Raw genomic sequence first — 14,796 nt, forward strand, 5'->3', positions numbered from 1 at the left:
CTGTATGCAGCTAACTGAGCCCTGGTCCATACTCCATCCTTACCTGGGAGTGGGATATCACACCTCTGGCAGAGGTGCAATACCCCTGTAGCGGCCGAACCCTCGGGGCGCTACATTCCCCCCTGGTAAAGCACAGCACGTCCTCGGGCTGGAAAAGAGCAAAAACAGTTGAATACAGGACATGCAAAACTTTTTCAATAACTTTTTACATTTAGAAACGGACGACACAGTTCAATTCCCTTTATGGGACACACTTTTCTTTTCACTAGACATTATAAAAACATTTTCAATACTTCCGGAACTCTTTTGTATAAAACATCTTATAAAACTCTTGCATTATCACCTAGCAGCATATAAAACTTTCTCATGTCAAACATTTTTAAGTAAAGCACATTCTTGGATTCTTGGATCATGGCCGCGGTGCAACTTGCGACCAGGTGTTCTTTCTTCTTAAAGGTGCAACAGTCCAGCAAACTTGTCTTGAGGTAGACGTTGCAGTTTTTTTATAAAACCAGTAGGGGGCGCTTTAGGAAGCGCAACTATATACAAGGGATTGGCCGTTCCCAGTCCTCGGCCGGTTGAAAAGGGGGAATGGCTGCTCACAGTCCTCAGCCTGGTAAAGGGAAGAGGGATGGCTGCTCTCAGTCCTCAGCCAGGTTACTTAGGGGATGGGGCAACAGTTAAACAGTCCTATATCAGTCCCAACAGGGACCACACTCAATTTGAAACAGTCCCAAACAGTTCTCTGTACCCAGACGGGTAACTATGTACACTGGTATGCTACTATTCACTGGTAGCGATACCCTCCAGCCGCTCCTTGCTCCTCATGATCTTCAGGCCCGTCCAGGCCCTCTTGGTACTCAGAGTCCGAGTAGTGCTGTTCCTCCTCCTCTACTACTCTGTGGACGTGTAGGGCATACCATTCCTTCACGCCTTGGTGTCGGGTGTAAGACACCACATCCCCTGGATATAGATCCCGCCCTCGATGACCTTCTGGCAGGTGGCTCTCTACATCCCTCCTCGTCACAAACACGTCGCTGATGGTCTCAGGGTCTCGGATGAAACCCCAGCCGTGCTCCATCTGAAACTTCACAACAGTCCCGGTGACTCGGGGACCGCGGGCAGCTCGGGGGTCTCGCCGAGTCTTCATCTTCTGCTCCGCACTCTGGGCCTGCAGCTTCTCATGTTTCACGCGCCGCTCCCGCTGCTCTCTCTCAAACATCTCCAGCTGTTGGCGGCAGTAATCCCGTCGACGGGCGGCGTCCGCCCGGGTCTCTTGGGTGAACCCCATCAGATTTTCCCCAGTGGGGTCCCATTCAAACTGGGCGTCCTCCAACGGTGGCTGGGGAGTTTCCTGAGGCGCGGAGCAGGTATGAGGGGCTCAGATGGTATTCCAACCTCCGCGGATGGGCTTCTCCGCAGACGGGGGTTAACGTACTCGGGGGGCCAGATGAAAGGGAGCCCATCCGGACTGGTATGTTGGGCAAATAGATCTGCGCCCAGTGGTGGTACTGCAGAGGCAGGGGGCGCGAGCGGGTTGGTGGCGTCCGGGGGTACGCGGTCTTGCGACCAGGCCCGCGGTGGTCGTTTCCTAGTTGCACCCAGGGGTGATACAGCGGGAGCAGGGGGTTCCGACGGGGCAGCGGCGCCCGGGGGCGCTAGGCCTTGCGACCGGGCCTGCGATGGTGGTCTGCTGAGCACGCCCGGGGTCAGAGGGCACGGCGTGGGGCGGGGCTCACTGGCAGCGTCGACGGCCTGGGGGTCGGTTGGTGGCGGTGGAGGCACGGTGTCGACGGCGGGTCCAGGTACGTTGGGCTCCGCAACAGGGTGCAGGGGCAGGTCGGCGGCCCCAGGGTTCGGGGTAGGGGCATCTCCGTTACCTGCCTCTGCTGTCGCGGCCTCCTCCGCGGCGTCGTCTTCAGCCTCCGCTCTGCCTTCACTGCCCTCGGTGGCTGGTGTGCTGCTGGATGTCGACAGCGCCTCCTGCTGCAGGGTCACAGCCCGCCGGGCCATTTCTTCTTTCCACCCGGCAATCACGTCCTGCTGCGCCCGGACCATCCTCCGGTCCAGCTCCTCCAGCGCCGCCCCCGCATACTCGGGGTCTTCCTTGGGGAGGTGGGCTAGCAGCTCTGTGAAGCTGCATGGTGGTGCGGCCTGCAGCAGGCCCCTTGCCAAGGTGTTGGAGCTGGCTCCTTTCTCCATCTCCGGGTGCGGCCTGGCCAGACTGATCCAGACCACCCCCTGCCCCGCAGTTTTCTTCTCTTTCCGCCCCCATGAGGGGTGGTCCTGGGGCATTCTGCTGACAATCACTCTCAGGGGCAGCCCCCCCACCTTGATGGACATCTCCACAGCTGTGCTCATGGTTGTTGGGGGCGGGCTTCCTCTTTGGCGCCATTCTGGGACCTGGCCCACGATGGGAGGCGGCCTCCTGTGGTTTTTTGGCGCGCACATTATGGCGCTCGTTCTTCTAGGGTGGGCGCCATTTTCAGCACAGTCAATTTCAATAAAACAGTCTCTTTCTCTTCAGGCACGCAGTACCCGTTTTTAGCGGACATGTAATCCTGCCGACTACGCCAAAGCTGACTCGCCCCCTGGGCCGTGGGGCACGCGGAACCGGGCAATAGGGAGACGCTGGGAGTAGTAGTGGCGGCCCGGTCCCGCGGCTCAGGGTGGTCAGGCCAGTGGTAGTCCGTTATGTGCTATTGAATATGTCCGACTACGCCACCCGTGGATTGCGGTTATTAGGAACCGCCGCTGCAAGGCAGTCCACTGGGGCTGATGATGTATGCAGCTGAGATGGTGTGACTCCCCACGGGAAGAGTGCGGCCCCAGGGCAGTGTAGTGGATGGTGGGAGTGATAGTAGTGAGAGTCCTAGTGCTGATAGTGCTGGAGGCACGAAGGAGCACACGGACAACAAGTTACAGTCCAGGGTCTTTACTCACAGTTCATTTGTTCCGGGTCACTTCTGTCAGCAGTGACCGCCCGAGCCGTGCTGCGTCCACCAGGTGAGGGGCTCGGTCAACTCCCAGGCAATTCAGGAGCATGGCCAGGACCCCTTTAATCCTTTCTCTGGCCTGCCTCGCCAGTGACCCACTTTTGTCTAGTCGCCGCGGACCTGCGCAGGTAAACGTGGGCCCCGTTCCCCGCTGTCCTTTATGGTGCCTTCCTAGCTGGTTTGATGAGGTGCTGCACCAATAAATGGTCACAGCCTCCGGTCTTTGGCTGAGGGTTGTTTCTCCTCCACCAACTTGGGATCCGGTACCCTTAATCTGCCTGACCCTTCACCCTGTATTCTCGTGGGTTCTTAGGGTCCCTTCTGCCTTCTTGTTCCTGAGCTCTTCTGTTTCTCTGTCTCTTCTCCTTCTTTCCTGTCCCTTCTTCTCCTCCCTTCTCGTGGAGCTGGGCTGAGGTCACACCACAGCTCCCCTTCACCTCCTCCTCGGCCTCTCACTAGGCCCTCCTGGAGTAGAGCTCCTACAGAGCCTCTACTCCCTGTCTTCTCCTCTCTGGACAGAACCTAGATCTAAGATGGTGCCCACCTTTTATACCTCCCTCTGACCATGAGCCCAGGTGACCAGCAACCAATGAACTCCTTCCTACGCTCAGGAACCAACCCCTATCTGCTCCTACAGCACTGGGTATTCCACCCCCCTCCCCACTCCAGACAGGGACATAGTCGGTCGTGCCTGCACTTCTGTCTAATGGGAGCACCGTTGAGCTGTCCCTCGAAAATGGGGTGTGTGTGCTGTATGCAGCTAACTGAGCCCTGGTCCATACTCCATCCTTACCTGGGAGTGGGATATCACACCTCTGGCAGAGGTGCAATACCCCTGTAGCGGCCGAACCCTCGGGGCGCTACATGGGCATAAAAGGGGACAAACTTATGGTGTGGCCCCCATGCTCCCCTCACCTTAACCCCATTCAGAACCTCTGGAGCATCATCAAAAGGAGTGTCTATGATGGCGGGAGGCAGTTCACATCTAAGCAACAGCTCTGGGAGGGTATTCTGTCCTCATGCAAAACAATTCAAGCTGAAACCATCCAAAACCTGACAAATTCAATGGACGAGAGAGTTCAGAAGCTCCTTTTGAACAAGGGATCCTATGTGCAAATGTAACATCACCTAGAATAAAGTTTTGAGTTGAAAACTGTTTGATTTCAGTTTGTAATAACCTGCTAATGCTTATAATTGCAAAAATGACCATTTTTTTGTTCTTTATTAAAATGAAAAGGTTGAAAACTCTGCTGTGCATAATAGTTTCATAGTTTATAAGGCCGAAAAAAGACAATCGTCCATCCAGTTCAGCCTATTTCTTGTGCACTGCAGCTATTCCGCAGCGTTGATCCAGGGGAAGGCAACAAAAAAACATGCGGTATAGGCCAATTTACATCATTGAGGAAAAATTCACTTCCCGACACCAATCTGGCAGTCAGATTAAATCCCTGGATTAATTAACTAAGCATAAGATGTAATTTTATTGTTCTCAAGAAAGGCGTCCAGGCCTCTCTTGAACTCGTTAAGTGAGTTGGACATCACCACTTCCTCTCCCAGAGAGTTCCAGAGTCTCACGGCTCTGACCGTAAAGAATCCCCTTCTATGCTGGTGCAGGAACCTCCTTTCCTCCAGACGCATAGTGTGCCCTCTCGTCTTTGTCACCATCCTTGGTATAAACAGGTCATGGGAGAGATCTCTGTACTGCCCCCTGATGTATTTATACATGTCTATGAGGTCTCCCCTAAGCCTTCTCTTTTCCAACGTAAATAGGCCTAATTTTGACAACCTCTCTGGGTATTCTAGTCCCTCCATTCCCTTTATTACCTTAGTCGCCCTCCTTTGTACCCTCTCTAGCTCCAATATGTCTTTCCTGAGCACCGGAGCCCAGAACTGTGCACAATATTCTAAGTGCGGCCTTACCAGCGCTTTATACAGAGGAAGAACAATGTTCTCATCATATGCTCCTATTCCTCTTCTGATGCATGCCATGACTCTATTTGCCTTCGCAGCTGCTGCCTGACACTGGGCACTCCAATTTAATTTGCTATTAACCAAGACGCCCAGGTCCTTCTCCATGTCAGATTTCCCCAACGGTTTCCCATTTAATATGTATGGGTGACTGCTGTTTTTCTTTCCCATGTGCATGACCTTACATTTATCGGCATTGAACCCCATTTGCCATTTTTTGGCCCAACTCCCCAATTTATCTAAATGCTCCTGTAGCTGTGCCCTATCCTCATCTGTATTAACTACTTTACAAAGTTTAGTATCATCTGCAAATATTGCTATTTTACTATGCAACCCTTCCACTAGATCATTAATAAATATATTAAATAATATAGGGCCCAAAACAGACCCTTGAGGCCCCCCGCTAGTAACCCTGACACACCCTGAGCTTACTCCATTGATAACCACCCTCTGCTTTCTATCACTCAGCCAGCTATTTACCCACTTGCACACATTATCCCCCAGACCAAGCATTCTCATTTTATATACCAACCTTTTGTGTGGCACGATATCAAACGCTTTGGAGAAGTCAAGGTATACAACATCCACTGACTCTCCCCGGTCCAGCTGTGAGCTCACCTCCTCGTAGAAGGCGATCAGGTTTGTTTGGCAGGAGCGATCCCTCATGAATCCATGTTGATATGGAGTTAGACAGTTATTATCATTAAGATATTCTACAATAGCATCTCTAAGAAATCCTTCAAACAATTTACCCACAACAGACGTTAAGCTTACTGGTCTATAGTTCCCAGGGTCACTTTTAGACCCCTTTTTGAATATTGGTACCACATTTGCTTGGTGCCAGTCTAGTGGGACAGTCCCTGTCCATAAAGAGTGCTTGAATATAAGATACAGCGGTCTGTCTATCACATTACTTAATTCTTTTAGTACCCGGGGGTGTATGCCATCTGGGCCTGGTGACTTGTCTATTTTGATATTATTTAGGCGTTTCTGAACTTCCCCCTGGGTTAGGTGGGTGATATTTAGCGGAGGGTTTACTTTATCACTCTGCATTTCCTCCGATAAATTGTTTTCTTTTGTGAAAACAGTGGAGAAGAAGCTATTGAGTAGGTTTGCTTTACCCTCATCGCCCTCTATGATTTTACCCAGGTTATATTTCAATGGGCCAACTCCATCAGTTTTAATCCTTTTACTGTTTATATAGTTAAAGAACAGTTTGGGATTCGTTTTACTTTCTTTGGCAATTAGTCTCTCTGTCTCCTCTTTTGCTATTCTTATTTGTTTCTTACAGATTTTGTTTTTTTCCCTATAAGATATTAGCGCTTCCTCGCTGCCTTCTTGTTTAAGTTTACCGAAAGCCCTTTTTTTGTTTTTCATTGCCCTCTTGACTTCCTTATTTAGCCACATTGGCTTCCTCCTATTCCTAGCCCTTTTATTCCCATAAGGTATGTACCTTCTACAGTGACTATGTAGGACTGTTTTGAAAATTTCCCATTTTCTATCCGTGCTCCTATTACTGAAGATACTATCCCAGTCTATAAGGTGAAGGGCATCTCTTAGCTGAAGTTCAGTGTTTTTGTGACTCCCTTGCTGGGCACCTACTGAAGCACATGTGGAATTGTATAATGTTGTGGTCACTATTTCCCAGGTGCCCCCCGACCTGCACCTCAGTTATTCTGTCTGGCCTGTTAGTTAATATTAAGTCTAAAAGGGCCGTCCCTCTAGTTGGTTCCTGCACAAGTTGTGACAAATAATTGTCTTTGATAATTGATAGAAACCTGTTTCCTTTCTGAAATCTACAGCTTTCGGTTTCCCAGTCTATATCGGGGTAGTTGAAGTCCCCCATAATAATCACCTCGTTATTTTTTGCTACTTCGTCTATTTGTCTCATTAATAGACTTTCCATGGCTTCTGCTATATTTGGTGGTTTATAACAGACTCCTATGATAATTTTATTATTGTTTTTGCCCCATGTATCTCCACCCATAAGGACTCGACCTCCTCATTTCCCTCCCATACATCCTCCCGTATTGTAGGCTTTAGACACGTCTTTACATATAGACAGACTCCACCCCCATTCCGACTTCTTCGATCCCTTCTAAACAGACTGTAACCCTGTAAGTTAACTGCCCAGTCATAGCTTTCATCTAACCATGTCTCCGTTATTCCCACTATGTCATAGTTACCTGTAGATATTTCTGCTTCCAGTTCATCCATCTTGTTTGTCAGGCTTCTGGCATTTGCTAGCACGCAGTTTACACGATTTTGTTTTGTTCCAATCTTCTCCCTGTGGATTGTATTAGAAATTTTCTTACCTCCCTTCCAAGTATCTTGTCTTGGACCTTCTTTGTCGCACTTCATATCTTTCATTAGTATGTTCTCTGGTTGCATGTTCGTGTTCTGCGTTTTTCTTCCCATCCCCTCTTCTTCTAGTTTAACGCCCTCCTGATGAGTGTTGCGAGTCTCCTGGCGAATGTGTGTTTCCCGGGTTTGTTGAGGTGTAGTCCGTCTCTGGCAAGGAGTCCGTCATAGAGGTAATTCACACCGTTGTCCAGGAATCCAAATCCTTGTTGTCTGCACCATCGTCTCAGCCAGTTGTTCACATCAAGGATCCTGTTCCATCTCCTGACGTCATGCCCGTCTACTGGAAGGATAGAAGAAAAAACTACCTGTGCATCCAGTTCTTTTACTTTCTTCCCCAATGCTTCAAAGTCCTTGCAGATTGTCGGTAGGTCCTTCTTTGCCGTGTCATTGGTGCCAACATGTATCAAAAGAAATGGGTGGACATCCTTGGAACTGATGAGCTTCGGTATCCTATCGGTAACATCCTTGATCTTTGCCCCTGGGAGGCAGCATACTTCTCTTGCGGTTTTGTCCAGTCTGCAGATAGCTGCTTCTGTTCCTCTCAGTAGTGAGTCTCCAACCACCACCACTCTTCTTCCCTTCTTGGCTGTCCTTTTTCTTTTCGCTTCTGGGTGTTTCTGGGTGCTTTTTTCTTTTTTGCTTGCTGGTAGTTCCTCATCCTTAGGTGTGCCATCTTCGTCCTCCACAAGTCCTTGGAATCTGTTTCTCAGTTGTGTGGTTGGTGGTGTCTCCATGGTCTTCTTGCTTCTTTTGGTCACTTGCCTCCACTTGTCTGCCTCTGGAGGTTCTCTGACGCTTCCTTCACTTTCCGTGACCAGTAGTGACGCTTCTGTTCTGTCCAGGAAGTCTTCATTTTCCTTGATTAGTTTTAATGTCGCAATTCTTTCTTCCAGTCCCCGCACCTTTTCTTCTAAAAGAGCCAGTAGTCTACACTTCTGGCAGGTGAAGTTGGTTTCAGCTTCTGGTCGATCTGTGAACATGTAGCACATGTTGCAGCTCACCATGTAGGTTGTCACATCTGCCATGCTGCTCCTTGTCCCTGCTTGATGTCTGTCTTCTTTCTCGTGATACCCTAGAATAAACGAATTAAACAAAATTGTACCCAACGATCTTCTAGCTGAAAGAGACTCTTTGCTTTTCCCAGAAGGCACCTGGAATATGCAAATTGTCCTCTTCAAGCCTCAATCCCTGGTTTGGCGATGCTTTCCAAGCAGCTGGTCCCGGCTGTACCCAACGATCTTCTAGCTGAAGGAGACTCTTTGCTTTTCCCAGAAGACACCTGGAATATGCAAATTGTCCTCTTCAAGCCTCAATCCCTGGTTTGGCAATGCTTTCCAAGCAGCTGGTCCCGGCTGTACCCAACGATCTTCTAGCTGAAGGAGACTCTTTGCTTTTCCCAGAAGGCACCTGGAATATGCAAACTGTCCTCTTCAAGCCTCAATCCCTGGTTTGGCGATGCTTTCCAAGCAGCTGGTCCCGGCTGTACCCAACGATCTTCTAGCTGAAGGAGACTCTTCGCTTTTCCCAGAAGGCACCTGGAATATGCAAATTGACCTCTTCAAGCCTCAATCCCTGGTTTGGCGATGCTTTCCAAGCAGCTGGTCCCGGCTGTACCCAACGATCTTCTAGCTGAAGGAGACTCTTCGCTTTTCCCAAAAGGCACCTGGAATATGCAAATTGTCCTCTTCAAGCCTCAATCCCTGGTTTGGTAATAATTTGGAACATGCATTTTGAATGCAGTTTGAGTGTTTTACTTTTTTAAAAATATACTGTTATCATAGGCAGTTTGTACAAAAACCTTTCAATTGTACTCTAATAGTTATTTGACTGGAAAATTACAATGACTGCAATTCATATAGGTAATTTGGGAAAATCTGAGAAAATATTATTTGCATAATAATTTGGAACACAGTGTAGTATAGGGATGGAGCACCATCCCTGTGCTATACAGGCTGTCAGCGCTGCAGATGCAGAAGATACTTTGGTCATGCAATGCGCATGAACAAAGTATCTTCCTGTTGTCAGGTGACCCGGATGTTGTTATGACAACATCGAGTCGTCATGGCAACATCCAGGAAGCCACGGCAGACAGCGTTGGACGCCGGCAGGGGAGGTGAGTATTGGCGATCACCTCCCCTTGCCCCTGCAATGCTGCGATCGACTTCGATCGTAGCATTGCGGGGGTTAATGTGGCGGGAGCGGTGCGGGACCGCTCCCAGCACATAGCGCCAGGTGTCAGCTGTGACAATCAGCTGACACCCGGCGGCGATCGCGGGCGAAATCAACAGGGCGTATTAATACATACCAGGCTCTTAAATCCCAGGGCGCAGGTATGTATTAGTACTCCCTGGGCTTTTAAAGGGTTAAAGGGAATTTTTCAGCAGGATTTCACCCAACAAACTATTTATATGTGCATGTAACTCTTTCAAAGACAAGTCCAACAATATCTTTACATGGTCGGTCCGTTCCTTCGTTACCTCTCCTTGCTTGACTGAAGTCACACAGCATAGAGGCTGTCAATCAATCAGGAGGAGGCGGTGCTGGGTGGAGAATAGAGCTGGAGTGACGGTGGCTTCAGATCTACCATAGCCATTTACATATCAATTCAAACTCTGATTTCTCAGTAACGGAGGAACGAACCGGCCATGTAAAGGTATTGCTGGACTTGTCATTGAAAGGGCTACATGTGCAATAAAAAGAGTTTCAGGGTGAAATCCCCGTAGCACTGACCCTAATATATTATCGTCAATTTTACATGGTTTTGTTATTATCATCCAGGTTATTTTCTATAAGTCATTTCATTTTTTTATGTAAAGAGAGGAGAGAACAAGGCGCAATGGGTGACTCAGTATTGCAATTGTTAGAGGGGTGTGAGGATGGCTACTAACCTTATGAAGTTGTGCACCTCTGCACAACCCCAGTGTAAAGCTCCACAAGCTCCGCTCTGTTGGTGGCTGTCATCTATTTCCAGCGGCGTTCACAGATCCTGATCTCTCGGTGGTGGATCACGTGGTCAGGTTAGTTGCATGTAACGCCGAGATGGACGCCCAGCTTCACCAACACCCCCGGCAGCGTTCCGGAGGGGTTAGGGCAGCGCAGCTTGGAAAACCAGGGTAGTGATTCTAATTAAATTCCTCCCACAGGTGAAAGAACAATAAGTTAAAGGCAGCTCTACCGCACCCCAACAGGGGGAAAGGGACAATAAATGGATATGAATAGCGGTACCAGAGCGCCAATAACAGGGCAAAAATATTAAAAGGACTGATTTATTAATATACACACAACGCGTTTCGGTGGACACAGCCACCTTCATCAGGTGTGACAAGCAGCAAACAATTGATCCTTATATACATTTGACTAGGTATACAATTACTTAAAAGGGGCGGGGCCAGATACAGAGTAATACCTCTATATTAACCCCTTGAGTTCATATATGCTCAATAGAGTAAAAAGGATTGTTATAAAATAATGCCTAATGAAGCATATAGGGTTCTTATAAAAAGGATTCGCTGTAAAAAAACAACAACTTGTGAATCCTATAATCTTAATACTTCATAGGATATATTGTCATCTACCACCCTATATTTTAGATTATATAAAAAAATAATAATAATTTTTACATACAATTATTGTATGTAAAAAATTATTATTATTTTTTTATATAATCTAAAATATAGGGTGGTAGATGACAATATATCCTATGAAGTATTAAGATTATAGGATTCACAAGTTGTTGTTTTTTTACAGCGAATCCTTTTTATAAGAACCCTATATGCTTCATTAGGCATTATTTTATAACAATCCTTTTTACTCTATTGAGCATATATGAACTCAAGGGGTTAATATAGAGGTATTACTCTGTATCTGGCCCCGCCCCTTTTAAGTAATTGTATACCTAGTCAAATGTATATAAGGATCAATTGTTTGCTGCTTGTCACACCTGATGAAGGTGGCTGTGTCCACCGAAACGCGTTGTGTGTATATTAATAAATCAGTCCTTTTAATATTTTTGCCCTGTTATTGGCGCTCTGGTACCGCTATTCATATCCATTTCATTTTTTTAGGACTCTGATAAGGAATTTCTGTCTGGCTTGAGTTTCTTCCGACTTATAAACATTATTATTTTTCACGAGTGGTCGATTGCAATGAAAGGAAATTATTGAATTTATCATCCATGTACCAAAAATGTACTATGAGTTGTTCTGCATATGTTTGTAACAGCAGGAAAAAGGAAAAATTTCCCACTCGCTACTCCCCCAAAGTCTGACTCACTTGACTCCCGATTGCCTCCCCCAGATCACGACAATGCTACCCCTCTAGTAATCACTCACCCTCCGTACAAATTTCTATTATCTACGATTAGGGTGGACGATGAACCCGAACTCAAGAGCCTAAAATTTTACTTGACTTTGATATTCATCCTTTGTAACTGGATTTGGAAGCCGACCTTGTGTGCCTCAGCCCGACACACGTGACGAAGCTGCCCATAAACTAGTCCCAATCCGGAGATAATGAGAGTCTTATCGGTACCGAACATCTCTAACGCCGAGCTTTAAAGACATCGGAATTGAAATCTTAATCAAATATTTCACACATGAGCAGATCCATGAGCAGGAAAACAGATTGAGGAGCTATAAATTCCTAAATTGCTGTAACCAGCTTTTCATTTTTACATCTCGCTCGGGAAAAGTTCTCCTTCCGAGCTGCAAAATGCATCTGTTTTTACTTTGCCACAACTTTACTAGTAATATCCAGTCTTTGTAAAGTGCCACTATAATAGCAATATTGTCTGATAGGCAAGACTATAAGGAGAAAACACCACAGAATTACTCAAGAGTTTTCTTACAGGTCTGAGATGTAAAGGAATTTGGACTAGATATGCGACAACAAAAGAATAACTAAAGCCGAAAAGAGAGTTAAGATATAAAAAAGCGATAAATTCAAATAATAATAGAAAAAAACAAGCACAATAACAATAAAGCCGGTGGTGTAGTGACGGCTTGTCCTGGAGGGAAGAACTGAGTGGCATCTTGTTCAATTAAAGGGGTATTCCATTTATAACAAGTTGACAACTTCTGGAGCTCCTCTTCTACTGATCTGGGGAGGTCTCATTAGCTAGACCTCTTTCTTTGAATGGAGCAGCAGTCGAGCATGTGCGATGCACTCCATTCAACATCTATGGTACTACCTGAGACAGCTGAACACTGCGCTTGTGATTGGTGAGGGGTCTCAGTGGTTGGACCCCACTGAGATGTTAGTTATCCAGCCAAATGCTCCACTTGTGATTGGTGGAGGGTCTCCAAACTAGTTGTTATCACCTATTTTTCCAAATGATACACTTTTATCGGTGGGGTGTCTCAGTGGTCAGACCCCACTTTTCTAGTAGTTATCACCTATCCAGCTGAACATTGCACTTGTGATTGGTGGTGGATCTCAGTTGTCAGAGACCTACGTTCTAGTAGGTAACATCTTTATAACTTAAACTCTCCACTTGTCATCGGTGGTGGTCTCAGTGCTAAGACCCCACCAATCTAGTAGTTATCACCTATCCAGCTGAACGCTCCACTTGTGATTTGTGGGGGTTTCACTAGTCAGGCCCCACTGATCTAGTAGTTATCAGCTATCCAGCTGAATGCTGTGTAAGGGGGTGGTAAGCAAAAGATGAAATTACTCAACGTTCTGACGCGCCCCCTGGGACATATTCCTTTTTGAGGGGAATACCCGGCACCGGATCAGATGGGGGGGGGGTTGTAGTCTCCGAGCGGCTGTGACCCGGTCCCGTGCCCAGGGCGTCAAGCTCAGTGTTATGTGGCAGTCCTTACTGATGTTATTAAAGTTCGTTGTGTCAACTACGCCACCCGTTGTGATGCGGTCACTGTGGCCGCCGCTGCAGCAGGGTCCGCTGAGGCTGATGGTGGATGCGCAGCTTGGTGGGATAACCCCCAACGGGAGGGGTATAGCCTCAGAGGGGACAGGCGCAGAGGATGGGGGTTGTGGTGGTGCGGTGCAGCCGGTAATGATGACAGACTCGGGTAGTGCAGTTAAGGGTCTTTACTTACTGCAGATGTTCCTGGTCACTCTAGCTCCAAGTGACCTCCCGAGCCGTGCTGCGTCCACCAGGTCCTGGATCCGGCCAACCCCCAAACAAGTCCGGAGCGTGGCCCTGAGCTCTCCCTCTGTCCTTACTTCAGCCGTCCCCACCAGTGATTCACCTAAGTCCAGCTCCCTCGGGCCTTCTGTTGGGCAACCTTTGGCCTCAGGTTCCCTGACCCTCCATGTGGTGTGCCTTCAGGGTGAATGTAGTGGGTGACCGTGACAGACTCTGCCCACGGTCTCCGGTCTCTGGCTGGGGAATGTCTTTACCCCCACCAGCTTGGGTTCCGGTACCCTTCTGCTGACTCCTCACCCGGTGTTCTTATTTGGGTTCTTGGGTCCCTTCTTTGTCCCCCTCTGGGTCTTTCTGCACTCCACTCTCTCTCCAGGGCTGTTGTTTCTTTCTCTCCCTTGCTGCAGGCTTGTCCTCTGCATCTGACTTCCTCTCTGCGTCTGACCCTGATCCTAGATGGTGCCCACCTTATATACACCCTCTATGTGTGAGCTCAGGTGACCAGCACCCAATGAGCTCCTATCACTACCCAGACTGCTCCCCCTATCTGCCCCTACACTACATGGGATGTTCCTCCCCCCTCCCACTCCAGCCAGGAACAGGCTCGGTCGCACCTGCACATTTCTAAGTGGGAGTGCCGTCGGCCTGCTCCTCTGGAATGGGATGTATGTAGTGCATGCAGTCTATCTGAGCTCAGTTCCACACTCCATCCTTACCCGGGAGTGGAATATCACACCTCTGGGTTGAGGTGCAATACCCCTGTAGCAGCCGAATCCTCAGGGTGCTACATTCCCCCCTGGTAAATCACAGCACGTCCTCGGGCTGCAAAGACAAAAAACACCAAAACATACAACATTTTTATAAACATGTAAAACATTATATAGAACAGTAGATATATTTATATAAATAACATTCTCGTCGTCTCTTTCTTTCTTCCTCCTCTGGTCACCGTGCAACTCGTGACCAGGTAAAGTGCGACAGTCTTTTGGAAAAATGGTTTTTCCTATAAAACCGGTAGGGGGCGCCTTAGGAAGCGCAACTATGTACAGGGAAATTTTGGCCGTTCTCAGTCCCCGGCCAGGTAAAGGGAAAGGGATGGCTGCTCACAGTCCTCAGCCTGGTATGGAAAGGGTTACAGGTAACAGTTCGCTGGTCCCAACGGGGACTATTTTAGCAGCAACAACAGTTCCAGTTTCAGTTTCAGTTCCGATTCACTGTGCCCCGACAGGCAACTATATACAGTCTCCTGCTCTGCCGCACTCAACGGCGTCTGCCTCCTGCTCTTATCTTACGGCTGGTGGTTTCTTCAGACCCGTCCAGGCACGTATGCTGGGCGTACAGGTCCTCTCCCAGATGCGGCAC

This window comes from Phyllobates terribilis, unplaced genomic scaffold, assembly GCF_046119375.1.
Source record: "Phyllobates terribilis strain yellow unplaced genomic scaffold, ASM4611937v1 Scaffold_7__3_contigs__length_470593459, whole genome shotgun sequence".
NCBI lineage: Eukaryota > Metazoa > Chordata > Amphibia > Anura > Dendrobatidae > Phyllobates > Phyllobates terribilis.